Consider the following 15,334-nt stretch of genomic DNA (forward strand, 5'->3'; position numbering starts at 1 on the left):
AAATAGCAGAATTTCCTTTAGGAGAAGAATCGTGTCATATCATTCATTCATTCACTGGCCAATGTATTGAGCATCTAGTACATGGAAACACTGTGTTAGGGAGACTAGTTAAATTGAATCTTGAAAGATAAGGAGTTGTGAGGTAAATACATTATGAAGTGGGGAGAACAAACTGGACATACATTAGTAGGGAACAGAATCTGTAGGACTTTCCCACTGGTAACAGAGGAATGAGAGCACAAGAATCAAAGGTGATACCAAGACCTCGAGCCAGAGGATGAGGAGAAAAGAAGTGCTCTCAACAGAACTAAGAAAGTGAGAAGGAACTGGTCTCCGAAAATTGGTTCAGTTGAAGAAATGTTTAGTTTGGGGAGCTGGTAGGACACCTAACTAGGACTGTGGAACGAACAAATAAAAATGTGGACCTGGATCATAACAAAGAAGGCAGGGCAACAGACACAAGTGTGAGTAGAGATGATGAATGATAGATGATGCCCCAAAAAGAGAGGGAAAAAATTGAGAGAAAAGAGACAGAGACTGAATATTTAGAAAAACCAATATTTGGGGAGGTGAAAGAACAGTCTTTTGAAAGAAGCAGTGAGGAGAAGAAGGTCAGAGGTGCAACTTAGAAGAGAAAGGAGAGAATTTCAAGGAAGAGAAGATAATAATTGGTTGGAGCTATTGGAGATGTCAGGGATTTTATGGTGGCCATGAGAGTATGGCCATCCATGAACTCCAGGCTTGGCAGAGAGGCAAATAAAGGTAGTGCAGGTGTGATGGAGGGAAGAACTTGGAGTTGCAGGAAAGTTAAAACTTACCACAAGCACTTTTACTTAGCATCTGAAGATCTATGAAGGAATCTCCTTCAGATTATTAGACTAGCTACCTAAAACATCATTTATAAACAACGTCAACATCAAATATTAGGCCTAAATTTCTTATTCATTCATTCATCAATTAATGCACTTATACATCTACCTTCTCAAACGAGCACAAAGACAGGTAAGGGGAATACAAAACAAAAGTGATTTGTGGTCTCTATCTTCAAGAAGCATTCAGCCTGTCAGTCTGAGTCAGAAATACAAATAAAGAGCCCCAAAGTATGCAGTTGCTATAGCACAATCACAGGGGACAAAGGAAGTTCAAAGGATGCACTGGAATTCCCTCCAGCTCCAGGCTTAGGGCTTCTTATCAGAGCCAACAAACACTGCAAAGTGTTGACTCCCCCACAGTACAGTGAAAATCAGAGTAGGTGCTACTGAGAAAAGGTTATTAGTCCCACTGTTCATATGCCAAATAGCAACTGACAAACTCAGACAAATAGAAGATAAAGAACCTGAATAAAAGACGCTGAAAGAACTGAGCAACCAAACAAGTTTTGTCTTTTCATCAAAAACCTTCCCCTTAGGACTTCCCTGGTCATCCAGCAGTTAAGACTCCGAGCTACCAAGGCAGGGGGCCCAGGTTTGATCCCCGGTCAGGGAACGAGTTGTCTCATGCCGCAGTTAAGACCCGGCACAGCCAAATCAAAAAATGAATAAATATTTAAGAAAAACCTTCTCCTTGCTTTAATTGCAATAGGCGACTACACAGAAAATGTAAAGGTTTTTTGTTACTGTAGGTAAGACTCACACGATCTTTCTCCACAGAGGCCTTACGAAGAAGGTGTTGTCAAATATATGCCCATAGCACAAGCTAAGGGTAGTTGCTGTGACTACTCTTTCTGCAAAGCAGAAACAAAGCAAGCTTACTAATGTCATTCTGGTTCACCAAGTGCAGCCGAGACTGCTTCAGCAAAATTGCTGAACTGTGTGGTGGAGGCTGGATGATTTCTGCACAAAAGGACTCTTCATCACACACAGATCTGAAGCAGAAGAAGAAATCTGTGAGGCTACAGCAGATGTGCCATGTGGAAGCATGCCCTGCACGTGGGCAGCTGCCAGAGGGACGAGCGAAGGCACAGGTCAGCCCAGCCTGGGCCACTTGTAGTGAAGGAAACTGGCAAAACAACTTACAGGCCTTGACTCAAACCTGCCAGACCTGGTGTTCACAAGGCTGTGAAACAGAGAGGAGCAATATTCAATCATGCATCATCATGTAGAACTCACACCTCTCCTGGCCCTCCTCAGGCTGCAAGTCATCCGCAATTATCACCATCGTGGCCAATTAGCATTGACAAAAAGCCACGCGTTCCAGTACCGCACTGCCCAGCAGAACTTACAGGCACCTACCTCCTGCCACGCAGTAACTTCTGTTGTTTAGAGATGATGAGGGTGTCCAGGTACCTTCTCTTCCTGGGGTGAAGGGTGGCTCTGGAAGAAGGAAGATAAAACCAGACATGAGTTACACCAAGGAGGATCTTCCTCCTTAAGTGAGGGTCTGGCTTCCCACACCATCTGCTGAAGAGGGTAACTAGCCAGGAAAATGCCCCCATGTTCCCGTGCCCATCAAACACAAGTATGGGTGAGTACACACACACAGCTGAGCTTCACTGTCTGGAGCTTCAGGGAAAGAACTCTAAGTGAATGTCTATGTCCAACAGCCATTATGCCTTGGAATCCACAATTTTTATGGTTAAAAGGGCTTTTTAGGGTGCATCTGCTTGAAGTCCTTCATTACAGGGGTGAAGAATCTGAGATTCAGAGACACGACATATTTAACATGACACAGAAATAAAATATCGAAAAGATGATGTTTATCTTGTTTTGTTTATTCTGAAAAACAAAACCTTGACACTGATATTATCAAACTAATGAAGCCAAGTGGAGGATGTATGGGAAATGACTGGCCCCATACTCTTCTTTTATCAATGTTTTTTTTTTATTGTGGTGAAAGTCACATACTATAAAACATACTATTTGAACCACATTTAGCTGTACTGTTCAGGGGCACTAGGAACATTCACAGTGCTGTACAACTCACACCATCATCCACCTCCCAAATTTTTCACCTTCCTAAACTGAAACTCTGTCTCCATTAAACACTAACTCCCCATTCCCCCTGCCCACCCCACCCCAACTCCCTGGCCCCTGGCATCTACCAAATTCTGACTCTATGAATTTGACTATTCTAGGTACCTCATATAAGAGGAATCAAACAGTATTAGTTTGCACCTAATGTATATTGGAATGCATTTTTAAGGTTAGCTTAATATATGTCCTGCAAACAGATTGTACCTTCTTTGCTATAAAATTCCTAACCAAATTTAATACAGCATAAGAGCAGTGAGTTCTAAGGCAGTCTCCAGTGCCTTCTGTCCAGGAGGAGGTGATGCCTGGGGCCTGAACTGTGATGTCCATTACTTGCTGTAGTGTCTTCAGTACAGACTTCAGGTGATGAGTCACCTCTGTATTTTAGCCTTCAGAAGGGCACTGATGAGCAAGTGGTTATGAAATGAGCTCATTGTGTCTGTTCTTGTATCCAGGGAATAGTATATATGCTCTACTCTGCACTAAACTTTTGATTAAATAAGTCAAATAGGTCAGGATATCATGAGACCTGTCACCTGCCACAGGACACATTCAGGTCAAAAACTGCTTTCAAAGAAGAATGCTCAGTTTCTAGCCAGTCCTTTTATTTTACAGAATACTCTATCTTTTATACCATATAAGAAATCAGTAAGAAATGTGTATTCTCAAAAATCTTACCTAAATTTGCATTTACTAACTGGTTTATACGAGAACACACTTCAGGCATTCCACCAACTTGAACACCAAATAATAGGCTATCAAGTTTAGTTCGTGTATTTGAAGGATTGTTATTGGAGAAAATTCATTTAGTTGCATTTTTCACAACAGAAACAAAGGGAATTAATCACAACATTCAAATTCTATGTAAAAATTCAAACTATTCCAAACCAGCTTTGCTTTGTTCATTATAAGCCAACATCTTTGACTTGTTATTGCTTTTTCATTTCATTCTAATAGTTTCAAAAATGCATAAAATCATATTTTATATCTTAACATGTGAAAAGTATATATCTTAAGAATACCAAAGAAATTTGGAGGGAAATGTGTGAATACTAATCTATTGCTCTGTGCAGTATATGGACACATCTATATATCTATGTATCTATTTATATATCTATATGATACATCCACTTATGCAAACTAAATATATATAGCTATTGCTTTAAATCACACACAGGAAAATGTTTACATGCTTAGAATAGTTTTTCCAGAACAGTTAAAATATAACAGATTAATCATATCACAAAGATTCATCACTGGAGATACTGCAGGGTTTTTTTTTTCTCCTTTCCTTTTTTTGGATCTAAAGTATCTATTTCTAAATTTCATTGGTTCTGCCCCCCATTTTTGGGTCACAGTTCTCTTGTGAATTCAGAACTTCTTGGCTTCTGCCTAAACATCTGAAAAAGGGTACTAAGAACTAGGTATGACCCCAGAGTGACTGCAGAAAGATGAAGTTGGTCTCAGTAGTGGTACAGATACTGGATCAGAAAGTCGGGCATCTCCATCAGCGGTACATGCCCTGGCTTAGATGTGGTTATCCTCCAATTAATAAAATCTTGGTCATTTTCTGGTTTTTTTCTCTCTCTCTTTCTCTCTCTCTCACTCCTTCTCTCTCTCCCTTTATCTCTCTCCTTCTCGCTCTCTTCTTCTTTGACTGTATCAAATCAGATAAGAAAATAAGAAACTTCCAATTCAATCAAGAATACTTGAAAGGAAACATTTTCAGGCTATATATGACAGATCTTAACAGCCCCATTGCTCAGTGATCAGCCACTCTGATGTTAGCAAAGAAAAAGCGGGAAAAGAGAAAAGAATCAACAAATGTGAACTGAAACACGGAAATAAGCCTGAGTTTCCCTTTCACTATTTTCCTTCCCCTTTAATAACTCCATTATTTTTGTGTTAAAATATACATAACATAAAATTTGCCATTTTAACCACTGCTAAGTTCTGAGGCAGTAAGTGCCTTCACATTGTTGTGCAATTATCACCACCATCCATCTCCAGAACGTTTTTTATCTTGCAAAACTGAAACTCTGTAGCCATTAAACAATAACTCCACCTTTTAATTTTAATTTTCTCAGTGGCCAACGTACGTCAGTCAGCCAACCTTTTTAGCATTTGCTATCTACTTATCTGGTAATGAAGGAAGTTGAAGATGATGCTTCTGCCCCCAGGGGGTTGACACTGACGACAGAAGATAGACAAAGATGCTGCTTTCCAAGGTCCTTGAGCACACCTGACAATTAGGCAGGTGTCACAAAGTAGGATAACTGATAGTTTAGTTTCAAAGTTCTCACTGGTAATACATGATACATAACTGTTATCCAGGGAACATGTATTTTTTTTAAATGACAGATTCCTTCAAAGAGAAGAGATGGTCTTGCTATTCTAACGGCACTTCTCAGAATGTTATTTCTGAGTGTCCATCCATCTTTATTTTACAGACCTTCTGGGCTAATTTTAAGCCAACTGAGATAGGCACTGAGAGCCCCAAGCATCCTAACATGTTACGTTCCTTGAACTACTTACTGTTGGCTACCGTGAATAGAGACAGGATTGGAACTGAGAATCCTTGTGTCCTTGGGCCTGTGCATGGGCCCCAAGCCCTGATGCTTTCCATATCTGTCATATCAGGATATGACAAATAGCACTTCAAAACTTCCAAGCCCAGCCTAAGAAGAGGTTAAAATACAATTTGCCCTTATTAACAAACATTGCATTGCTCTGAAAATTGTTTGCATCACTCACAAACACACAACCTCTTATTCACCTTTCTGTCTCGGGAGGTCAGCATTGCAAATATACAGTTCAATCTTTCTTTTTTTAAATGGGAACCAGGTGTTGTTGTTGTTCTTTTAATTGTTGTTCTCGTTCTATAGCACCAAAGAGAAAGAGACATGCTGATATATTCCAAATTGACTATTTGCGTTCTCTCTGCTAGTGATCATTAATTTTAGCTGGACAGTTATTCATGTAGCAATTTGCCACCATGATGACTGAGGAAAAATATTGAAGTGCTAGGCTTTTAAAATGGTAATATGTGGAAAGAGATATAATTCTCTTGCAAAACGTATTCCTCAAGTTTTATATTTGGTCTCTGGTGATATGAACCATAAAATCATGCTAGCTAGTCCAAACTGTTTTTATTGAACTCTTGGTTGGGGATAAAAAGGATGGAATCTTTTAAAAGCTAATTTGGAATACAAATATTTGGGCTCTAGCTATAGCACCTCTATAAAGATATCTAGAATTTAGGAAGATAACACCAACGAAAAAGCATATTTCTTCGGTTCAATCCTCTCATGGAAAATGACATACATGCCGCTTTACATAGCTGCTGCTGCTTCATGAAATTCTTCAAGAAATGAGCTCTTTGAAAGGATTTTGTTCAGTGCACTGTTTCTGCTGCTGCTTCGAGACTGTTATTGAATTTATATGGAAATGAAAGATGGAGACAGCAGTGCAAAACCAGTGTTTTACCAGCTTGCCTTTGCTCAGCCTCACAGAAAACCATGCGACTGACTTCATTAAGATAGATCCCTCACTGGCTTCTTTTGGGCCTCCCTCTCCAGCCTAAATAACACTGAAACTATCCAGGTCTGAGTCCCTAGACAGCATTTTAATAGAACCTGTATCACAGAAACAGGAAGACCTGGACCCCACGGCATAAGGCAACGCTGCAGAGGAGTTAAGGTGACCCAAGAGGACCAAGGGGACCCCTCTGAGTAGGATGGGCTTCCTCAGATGTTGCTATCTCTTGGCAACTAGTCTAGTTCTCAGGACTTTTAACTGCACTTAATTCAGGCTTTGAAGTAATCATTTGTCTACACTGGGCAAAATATATTGTAGAGAATCGTAATATCAAGAAATAGCTTGGAGAAAAGATCCAGTCCAGCATCTCTTATTTTATAGGTGAAGAAACTGAGACCTAAAATGTTTGGTTACAGATATGAACCAAAACTCACCCTGGCATGCTGATTCCCCATCTACGGAGTTTTTCCTATAAGTCATTTATAGAATTAGGCCATGTGTTTGGTGCTTCTCCACAGAAAGCAAACTCTTTTAAAATAAGAGTAGAAAGTAGAAATTTTTTATACATAAAGGTATGAACTACATCCTCAAAGGGTTCTTATTTTCTTTAATCCTTTTAAACCATCTTTTACCATCTGTACATTAGCTTCTCCCCAACAAGCAAATCTATAAAATGAAATTCCTCCATCTCATTCTGTCAAATGGAACCACACATTAATTGAAAGCTTAAAGAATTATTGTAATCACTTACTATTTTTCTTTAATGATTTTCAAATTTTGAGGTGGAGTCAAATACCTTTCTGAGAACAAAAAATAGAGCAGAAGTGATAGATATTTGGCAAGATTTGCAGGTAAAATAGATTTTGCAAATGTACATGTTTGAGGAGGCTCTCTTATAGGATATACTTAAAGACATCATGCTTAAAAGAAAGCTCGAAGCAATATCATGTTCATAAAAATTAACTGCTCTCTTAGCTAAGGTACAAGATCTGAATTCATGTTTTAAAATGCTTCTTTCATAGCTGATGCTATCAGAATTGGTTAAAATTTTACAATAAATTTTTGTAATGATACAATCATAAAATGTAAAGGGTCATCAAAAGGTCCAATTTTTATTTCTTTACATAATTTCTCTACTTCAAACGTGGTTCCTCAGTTAAGAGATAGCATTATCTGTAAAAGCAAGCTACTGGCCTGTTATTATCTCTATGCCCCCTGAAAGGAGACTATTACAAAAATTTTTTTCTGGGATTTATTATAGCATTTGATATTCCCAGCAATAGCCTAAATGTGTAAGACTTTTTCCTCTGTCCCATGAATAATCACATTGTGTTACCAAGAAGCCAATTCTGTGTCTCACCCATCAACCTGTATAATGATAGTTATGCTATTTTAGTGTCTGTTATGTTCCGGTCAGTGCACTAAGCTGGTCGTGCTCCAGCTCTAACCCTAGTCAACCTTCTCAGGAATAAGTCATGATTCACTGCCATTTTACAGTTAGGGAAACTGAGGCATGTGGGGCTTAGCTGACTTGTCCAAGGTCTCCCTGCTACCCATGGGGAGAATTATCCAAACCTTACATTCTTTACTCTACCCTTCTCCCCAGCCTCCCTAAGAAGATACACAGCCCAGAGGAAATAAGAAATAATACATGGTGATGAGAAGAATGATGTTACGACCAAGGGAGCCTGTAGAGATGGAGTGTGTGGCCTCAGGAAAGCTTGATGATTTCTGACACATTCTGCCTATAGCAGTCCTTGGCCAGTGCCTGATTATTTTGGAGGACTTCTGTTTTCTGTAACATCTAAATCTATTGATCAAGAAGCATGTATCAAAAGCACACTATGTAAAAGGCCCTGTAGGAAGAGTTTCCGGATAAAATACAGTGTAAGTATGTTCACATCAAATTATTTCGATGAGACATACTAAAAAATTCTTCATTGTTCATTTGAAATTCAAATTTAGCTGGGAATAATGTTTTTTGTTTCGTTTTGTTTTTGTTAAATCTGGAAGCCCTACCAGTAGGAGATATATACAGTTGCTTTGGTTCATTTTGCTTTTAATTGTCCCTCTCCCTCTTGGTGAGACGACCCATACACAAATGAAAAGGAAGCCAATAATTCAATGAGATATTTGATAAATGTCACATGACTAGTGCACATATTCGGTTTATCTTGAAAAGGTTCAAAACTCCTCTCAGAAATGACTTTGAGAACATACAGCCCTCTCTGCGCAGATGTCTTTCTAAGCTAGATTAGTTACTGTAGTCGCTGTCCTTTATCACACTGATTCATACTTTTATTTAGTCTGTTTAGAGTTGGGGACCCAAGGAGGAAGGGGATGACATACTCAGAAGGGGAAATGAAGGACAGTGTAATAAGGGCGCAGCTAAGAGAAACTAGCAAGGAATGGTGAAGTCCATGAAGGCTAGCAACCTTGCGAAACCCTCCAGGGCAAGAGGTGGAGCCAGTACTAGATTCAATGAGCGCTTAGCTGTAGGAAAGAACTAAGTTTTCCAAAAGCTGGTGAGACATGCAGCCAAAAGCAAACTGTGGCCCAACAGAGCAGGAACCAGGGGAATAAATACCTCTGTCACTCTGCACTCTGCTGGTGCCTCCAACTGACCAAACCCAAGAGAAAGCCAGGGTGCAAGAGAAGGCTGCAGTGATTCCATGGAAGTCAGCTTCAGCTTCCAAGTGCACAGAGTACAGGGAGAAGGATGAAGATCTGAAGGGCACAAAGAGAAAATACTCAGCATGTTCTGTGAAATCATTCATTTTTTGCACTTTGTAAACATTTTATACATCTGCATAACATCTGTGGCACCTTGTAATATTTTGTTATTATTCATCATTTTTTTCCTCTCAGTGGTCCATGAGCATCTCTCTTTGAAACTGATGAAAAAGCTACATATGATTTTGACCATTTCAAGCCTGTCATTGCCACTGAGGCAAAGGTGGCAGAACACAGCCTGCCACACCCTGGCTGCCGGTGTCAAGGGAGAAACACAGAGAAAAAGATGGAACTGCTTTTCTTTGGGATGAGGGGATGGTTTGCTTGGTGGGAACCCCACTGAAAGGACAGTAAGATAAGAGGGAACAAGGCAGGTTCTCCTCCTTACAGCAGAGCCTACAGAAATCCCGTCCACCTCTTGCTCACTTCCCTGGGAGGCAGCAACTCATTTGAAAGGGTTTGTGGGGTCACAACTACGATACCACAAATCCCTTCTCTGATTTTTGTCAGCTTATGACTACGTCCAACACAGACTGATCACTCTGCATTTCACAAACTTATTCACAAAACGTATTCCACGACACTTTTTTTTCCCCACGGAGCCTCTCATAGTACCCCACAGAGCAGGAGAGACACCTAGGAAATAAATATGAGTGCTGTCCTGAAAATGTGAAACTATCCTAAAATCACTTGAGCTTTCTTTACTGCTACATATATGCAAAGATCTGTTACATGTTGGAGAAATTACAGATGTGCCTCTCAATGTCCCCTTGAAAAAGCATCATCTCCCTTGTACAGTAGGGCTCCGGGGACACAGGGATGCCATACTTGTTAATTAACATTTGTCCAAGTTCTCTGAACTAAATTGTATCAGATGGGCTTCTCATCACGGAAGCGGACCAAAGCTACTACCAGAACATAATCCAACTGCTGAATAGTAAGCTGAAATTTTCTAAAGGAATTACATTTAATTTTGACAAACGTGCTATTTCTGTCACAATATATGTACTGATAACTGAATAATTAAAAGCAGGCATTAGGATACATGCTTAACCTCATAAAAGTCTTTAAAGGAGCCTGTTAATAGTATTTTTTGTATTTCTCTAGCAAGTATGTTATCGAGTTTCCTAGCATACAACGTACTTATGGTAACAGTAAAATGTAGTTGCCAAGAGCTGAGACACTGGAGTCAGATACACCTAATGTGTGACTTAGCCACAAGTTACTTCCCTCTTCATGCTTCACTTTTCTCCTTGCAGGGGGAGCCTCTGAGATGGTCCCCGATGATTCCTGCCCCATTGATATTCATGCCCTGGCAGAATCCCCATCCTCTTGAGTGTGGGCTGGAGTGAGTTACTCACTTTTACTGAACAGAATACATGAGAAGCAATGAGACGTCACCCGAGATTAGGCTACAATCTCCATCTTGTAGGTTCCTCATCGCATCCTTTCTCCATCAAGTCTTTCATTATGGGGGAAGCAAGCAACCTCATGGAGAAGTCAGTGTAGCAAGGACGTGAGGCCTGTTAACAACCAAGTGGGTGAACTTGGAAGTGGATCTTCTGCGTCCTATCAACAGCTATGTGAATGGGCTTGAAAGTGGCATTTCCCCAACTGAGCCTCAGGATGACTGCATCCTGGCTAACACCTTGATCGCAGCCTTGTAGAGATCCTGAGACAGAATCACCCAGCTACCGCACTCCTGGACTCCTGATAATCTGGACATTCCTTTGGTTTTTTTTTAATAAATATTGTATCAAATGCATTAGTACTGTTTCAACTCTGATTTTTAAGTTTATTTAGATCAGCACTGACTCCTTTTTATTTATTTACTTATTTATTTATTTTTTATTTTTAGCTGTGCTGGGTCTTCATTGCTGTGCACGGGCTTTCTCTAGTTGCGGCGAGCAGGGGCTACTCTCCGTTGTGGTGCACAGGCTTCTCACTGCAGTGGCTTCTCTTGTTGCGGAGCACAGGCTCTAGGCACGCAGGCTTCAGTAGTTCTGGCTCGCGGGCTGTAGGGTGCAGGCTCATTAGTTGTGGCGCATGGGCTTAGTCGCTCTGAGGCATGCGGGATCTTCCCAGACCAGGGCTTGAACATGTGACCCCTGCATTGGTAGGCAGATTCTTAACCGCTGTGCTACCAGGAAAGTCCCAATTTGGACATTCTTAAAAGTCCCAAACACATGGGCCAAAGTTTTCCCGCAGGCTTGGCCATTCATTAAGAAAAGAAAGGCAATACCATAAATATGATATTCTGCTATAACCCAGTATGTTGTAATAAAGAGCTTAAATCCTGGAGTTCAACAGATCTGATGTGAATCCCACCTCTGCCACTAAGCGACTGTGCATCCCTGCGCAAGTGTCTTCACCTCGTCAAGTCTCATCAGTAAAACGGAGATAATAATAGTGCTTATTTCATTGAGTTGCTGTGGGGATTAAATGATACGAAGCACATAAAATGCTTCTGCCAAATAGGATGCATCCTCTGAATGTTAGTTTATTGGAAGTTTCATGGGAGAAAATAATAACCAACACATTGCAACTAAGAGTTTTCATTCCAATAAAGAGAGTTAGGCATATAAAAATCGAACTATAAATACAATGAGGTAGCAATGAAATAATAAAACTATATGCAAAATGCTTTGGAGAATAGAGGAGGGAGTAATAACGTCCGTCATAGGAAAGCTTATTTGAGTGACTACATAATTATTTCAATAGTTATATGATTTGAGGAAGACATATTTCACATTGCAGTTGCTTCATTTATAAAATGGGCGGTTTTGGAAAACTTATTTTAGAAGTAGTGCCAGCAGTGGGACTACTTTCATTAAGAAAAAATCCCAGGAAGATCCTTGGTAGAATTTTCAAAATGAATAGTCCAAAACTGTCCCTTCCTTAATTCTCCTTCAGTGCTTGCCCACCCCTAACAAACAAACAAACAAACGAAAAAGGTGGAAATTACCTTCCAGCTCCTCAAGCAAATGAACTGACAGCTCTCTGGAAGAAGGCACCATGTGCAGGAGTGAAATGAGACTCTGGTGCCCACATGGAATTTCAGTCTTGCCTGCCTTTGCTTCAGAGGGGGCTGGTCTGAGTACATGTTCTTATTTGGTCCTGGAAATGTGAATATGCATGAGGGAGGATGAGATTCTGTTATATAACCTGTACGAGGTTTTCTGATTTCTGCTATTGCTTTCCTGGGGTAAAAAGATGTTAAATAAATGATGCTAAATAATGTTATCTACAGTGTGCATGGGTTCTACCTGCTAGTGTAAAATGTGGCTGCAGTTTTGTCTTGGTGTTATGGAACTAAAAAAGAACAGCTGTTTGATATTCAAGGGAAGGAACACTCTTTTAAAAACACAAAGCATCGGGGCTTCCCTGGTGGCACAGTGGTTGAGAGTCCACCTGCCGATGCAGGGGACATGGGTTCATTCCCTGGTCCGGGAGGATCCCACATGCTGCGGAGCGGCTGGGCCCGTGAGCCATGGCTGGTGAGCCTGCGCATCCGGAGCCTGTGCTCCGCAACAGGAGAGGCCACAACAGTGATAGGTCCACGTACCACACACACAAAAAACAAAAAAAACAAAAAAAAACCACAAAGCGAGTATTCCTATAATGAAAATATATATATTTATTCCTGCTTGGATAACAATATTCAAATCAACTGTAAATGCTTTTATCTTAATTAAATGTAATTTTTTCTTTTTACTCTGGACTATATATCAATTGGAAAGTTTATCTTTGTTAATAATTAAATAAGTACAAATTAAAGAAGGTGTACAGCAATTTTTTTTTAACTTAACAGAGGAGAAAAACATTATGTAATACCCAAGGTTCAAGTGCTGATGGATGAAGCTGAATTTGGAATTCTCATTTTATGTGGGTGCTACCTTTTTGGAAAAGCAAAATAGCCAAGTATAGCAAGGGACATGAAGATTATCATTTCCTTTGGCCCTGTAAACGTTAGCTTCGGAATTTATGCTCAGAAAATATTTTAACATAGCCAAAATGTTTTAAGAAAGATCATAGTAGAATATTTATAATAGGGGAAAAAAGGGTGGAAACAATGTAAAAGTTCACCATAGGAGAATAATATAACAAATTTGAAATTTGGAACTACTGTGTTATCACACAGTCATTAAACATATATTAAAACTATGTAGTGGGAGGGAGGGAGACGTAGGAGGGAAGAGATATGGGAAGAGATATGTATATGTATAACTGATTCACTTTGTTATAAAGCAGAAACTAACACACCATTGTAAAGCAATTATACCCCAATAAAGATGTTACCAAAAAAAACTATGTAGACACAGGGGAAATGTTTATTACATAAAAGAGCAGGCAACAAAATGGTATGCATATTTTAGCCAATTACATAAAAAACACATACATGGAGTCAAGGGCTAATGAGTTATATGCAAAAATGAGAATAAATTTTATGGTTATGAGATCATAGACATTTTCTTTTCAAAATATTTTTACAGTTGTACATCAATTTTTTTCAAAAATAAGAGTCATGTGAAAACCAAGAAAAAAAATCTAAAATCACTCTTAAAATATTCTTGTGTGAACTTCATTCTAATCCATTTATCAATGTCTTATATAGCTCTTACCTTTATTTTATGTTACTTCCCACATTTTAGATGTTTGAGAAAATGAACGGTTGTATTAACATCTCTGTTAGTCTGGGCTTTTTAAGAAGCAGACTTCAGAATGAGATTAAATGTGTAAGAATTTTATTACGGGAAGTGCTTGTGTGAAAGGAAATAGGGAGAGCGTCTGAAAAGGTCAGGAGAGCCACCAGACGGTGAGGGAAGGAGAGTGAGAGACCCTTGAGTGGAAGTGACCTGGGTGGCCCTGCAGTTTCAGAAAGGTGGGGCAAAAGCCTGGGCACGTACTTCAGGCAAAGTCAGCTGTCAAAGACGTCCAGTGTCCTCCAGGCACCCTTGTATCCTGATTTTGCAGGAGCAGCCCACTGGGCAGTGTGGCCTCAGGGCAAACATAGCTCTGGATTTCAAAACTCAGCATCTGGGGCCCTTGGTCAATTACCTCACTCTTAACAAGAGGTCTACCAGGCACATTCTCCAGGCTGCCATGGTGCCCAATAATGATTTAAAGAAAGTTATCTGTGCAACAATATTTTAGCATCAGTCTGTCCTGAATGTATCATAATTACTAGAAACTCATAATGAAGCGTTGAAAAGTTTCAAAAGTGTTTGAGGTCAAGAGATGAGAGAGTCTAAATGAAACACTATTGGGAACTGAAGAACTGTGCTCCTTTTCTTGGTCTAGCACTTTGACCAGCTCCAGTAACATTATAATTGGCAAGCAGTTGCTAAGCGGCACTTCTAGGCCATGTGTTAAATCAAATGTCTGCCCAGTATGTTCTACCTGGCGTGTTCTACAAACTAGTGAGCCATAATATTTAAATGATGAGTCAAAGGATGTTCCCAGAGACCCTAGAGACTGTAGTATAGGTGCCAAGTAGTTTAAGATCCAGCTTCTGTTTCTATGACTTGCTGAACAGCCTTAGGGCAGGAATATGTTTTCTCTCAGTCTTAGCGTTCATAGGAAAACTGGAATAACTATAGCCATTTCATCCTCATCGTTATGAGGTTTAATGACAAAATATACTTAGAACACTTAGAACTATACTTAGCACATGTTAGCACTCAGCAAGTATTAACCTCCCCCCACTACACACAGACACACACAGACACACAGACACACACACACACTTTCATCAGGGCAAGTGAATCTTTGGTTCACTGTGGTTTTCAGGATAAATACAACCTCCTCAGCATCTCCTCTACAGTCATATTTCTTCTAAACCCATTTGAACAACTCTATCTCCCATTTGTCCCAGCCCAAGTTTCTTACTCCGATCAATCTGATCTCCTTGGGGTCTTCCAAACATACTGTATTCAGTTTCAACAGCAAACACTGTAACTGCCGCACCCCCTTCTCCCTTCCACTCTGCTTTTCCAAATTGTACTCACATTTTACCTTTATATGGAGCCATTAATCTCTCACTTCTCTGAGCTTCTACAGTACTTATTAACATACTGTTCAATTTGGCAGTAAAT

The sequence above is a fragment of the Tursiops truncatus genome, chromosome 10 (genome assembly GCF_011762595.2).
Source record: "Tursiops truncatus isolate mTurTru1 chromosome 10, mTurTru1.mat.Y, whole genome shotgun sequence".
Lineage (NCBI taxonomy): Eukaryota > Metazoa > Chordata > Mammalia > Artiodactyla > Delphinidae > Tursiops > Tursiops truncatus.